Source organism: Archocentrus centrarchus, assembly GCF_007364275.1.
Source record: "Archocentrus centrarchus isolate MPI-CPG fArcCen1 chromosome 18 unlocalized genomic scaffold, fArcCen1 scaffold_23_ctg1, whole genome shotgun sequence".
Lineage (NCBI taxonomy): Eukaryota > Metazoa > Chordata > Actinopteri > Cichliformes > Cichlidae > Archocentrus > Archocentrus centrarchus.
The window spans coordinates 1,149,462-1,152,364 of NW_022060145.1; the positions used below are offsets into that span (position 1 = coordinate 1,149,462).

A 2,903-nucleotide genomic window follows, 5' to 3' on the forward strand; every position below is an offset into this window, starting at 1 on the left:
TGAGAGAGAGAGATCCCAGCGGACTTTGAAACTTTAGAGAGGAAGTCGTTCTTCAGTTCCTGGATGCTCTCACTGTCTGGATTTGGAGGAGCCATAGCTGGCCTCAGTATTTCACATCTTTTTGAATATCAAATTCAGTCACATGTTATGTGCTCTTTTTTTGTGAAGGAAAATATCACATTAGTTTACATTTAAAACATTTAATATTAAAGACTCAGAAGAGTTAGACATGTACATGGGCACTCTCGGTTCAGGAAATCACAGGCCACAAAACCAGCTGCTGTGACTCTCCTCCAAGAAGGAGCAGCAATCCTAGGCCAAACAGAACACTTTATACTACTGTCTACAAGCAAAACAGATACGGAGAGTGGTACACAACTGGGAGAAAGTCAGACTTTCTCCTGATGAAAGCCTGAACAACAATCTGCAGTAAGTCTCTGATGGATTCTCTCCAAAGATGTTGATCAGTGTCAGGTTTCTGTCAACACAAATAGCTGAACCAGAACGAGCACCATAAAACCTGGACATGAGTGCAGAGCACGGTGGTTAGAAGGGCTCACAGTCTTTCAGGCACAGATTCAGTCTTTTCAAGTGGCTGGTCAATGGATGCTGCTTTTGCTGCTGAGTTGTGAGTGTCTTGACAAAGTGGACTTTGTCACCCCAGCGCCTCCACATGTGTGGTCTTGTTGTCTTGTGTGCTGTGTTGTGTACCTTATGTTTGTAGAAATCAGAAGTGACGCATCTTCGTGCTTTTGTTTTGGCCTTTGGGCACATCAGGCAGAAGAGTTTGGGGTTAGGAGCCATAGCCTCTAGAACAGCTGAGCTGTAAAGTGTAAAAACCACAGTTACAAGCACAAAGCTTCACACAGCGATTAATGAGGAAAACTTCACTTACATCATCCCTCATGGACACTCATCCAAACATGCCATCACTGAACTGTTTAATGTCATTTGACATTGGCAAACATTTCTGAACAGCCTAAGAAAGTTAATGATGTTCTATTGCCAACAGACTGATCCCTCTCTGTCAACTCACAGGTGGAGTTGGTGCCGTACCCTATCCCTGCCCTGCAGCCAGCCAGCACACTTGTTTGCCATTGACTCATCACCTTTTGGGAATAAAAGCTCTGGGTGCAACCTCCACTCCTGGCCAGAGCACTGTTATTCTCCTGGTAGGAATCAAGCTCTCAACTTATGAGTGTTTTTGCTTTTGCCTTCTGCTACCTGGCCTTCTTTTCTCATCTTCATCATCATCTCCTAGTTCTTTCTCAGTGTGCGCCTTGCCTTGTGTGTTCCTAAGTAACTTGCAATTGGAAAGATTCCCTCATTGTTCCCATGTAAAGGAAGGACTTACTTTCCAGCCAAAGCTGGCTCTCTTTCACCATGATTCACCTGGAGAAGTCACCTGCCTGCCCGTTCTCTAATGACACTACTTTCTAGAACCATCACCTGCAAATCACAAAGAACATGATTCAAGTCAAAGTTTCACTAACAATTCTGACAAAACATTGTGCTGCATCAACACTAAGCTGCCCTCTACTGTCTGGCAGTTCCCCAGTCACTCCCCACTCTGTCCCTGTGTAGAAACACAACTTCCCTGAGTTTTACTCACTCGTCTCTTTGCCTTTGAATTCTGTTAAAATAAAAGCCTTTAAACGTGAATCCTCTGGAAACTGTTACTGTAACTGTGACAGGATGCTTAACGATAAATGTTACTAAGCTGCATGCACTTTAGAGCTTCAAGAATCAAACCTAGGACTGATGTGATGTTATTTTTTTCTTCTCATTTGCCTCTTGGCAGGGAGAAGATGATCTGCAGGATCCTGCTGCTCATCATCCTCTGTGAGTGTCTGTGGTTAATGCACACCATCACTTTATTAACTCCAAATAAACCTCAACAACAGATTTGTACCAGCTCTCAGTGTGTGTGTGTGTCTCTCTGCCTCCTCAACAGAATCATTTGTAATGAATGTGGCACAGACCTCAGACAGAGGAGAACCACAGCATCCCACTGGAGTGGATGTTTATAACCAAAACTGACAGATCCTCTAAATTTATTTTTATCCCCTGTAACCTGATAGTTGGTTAAAAACTCCCAGTCCTGATTTCAGTGTTCAACTGTCAGAGTCTCAGGACAAAATGTTTTCAGGACACGCCCAGAGTGACAAAGATGCCCTGCGAGAAGTATTCAGACTTCCACTGTAGACCCAGGACTGATGACTCGGGTCTCTGTGTTTATAAAGTGAAGACAGATTTTGGCTTCAGCTCTGCCAGATGTCAGCTGTTACTGGTAAGTTAATTATGTGCTTTAACACATTTGATTGAATAGGAGCCTTCTTTTTGTGTCTGGGAAATCTCTTGTTGATGAAAGTTATGCTGTGTGATTTTAAAATTAAAAGTTAAGGGGTCAGAGATGTTTGGTATTTGTTTTGGATTGGCCCAAATCTGAGACATCAAACATAGAAAATATCCCTCATATATGCCCTCATTTAGTGTTTCAGCCTCCACCTTTGTACTGACAGCAGCTTCAGTGGTTCTCTGCTGCTTTTACATCATTTACTCTCTTTTTAGAAAACAAGGTGTTTGTACATCTAGTAATGAAGATGATGGTGATGAGCTGTAATCCACAACTGATACACAAAGTCCCACTGTTAATGGAGGAAACTATTCTTCACTTTTATATCAGGCATGATTTTGAAAGGAAACTTTATCGAACTTTATAAGCGAACTGTGTAAATTAAAGTATTACAAATGTTTTGTGTGTGCTCGACATTTTCTTTTCTTGGACCATTTTCTACATTATTGTTGCTCCAGCTGACTGATTGATTTAATGATTCAAACATTCACATGTTGGGTGTATGGAAGCAGATCTACTGTATGTATGAACCAAAGAGCAGCATCTG

General features: G+C 42.1%; 1 long non-coding RNA gene across 1 annotated transcript; it reads left to right on the forward strand.

Annotated features, from left to right (window-relative positions):
- Positions 1-1,147: 1,147 nt before the first annotated feature.
- LOC115775051 (uncharacterized) lies at positions 1,148-2,703 on the forward strand. Its single transcript, XR_004019258.1, has 4 exons — positions 1,148-1,172; positions 1,802-1,842; positions 1,955-2,290; positions 2,572-2,703. It is a non-coding gene; the product is annotated as an uncharacterized LOC115775051 (long non-coding RNA).
- The last annotated feature ends 200 nt before the right edge of the window (positions 2,704-2,903 follow it).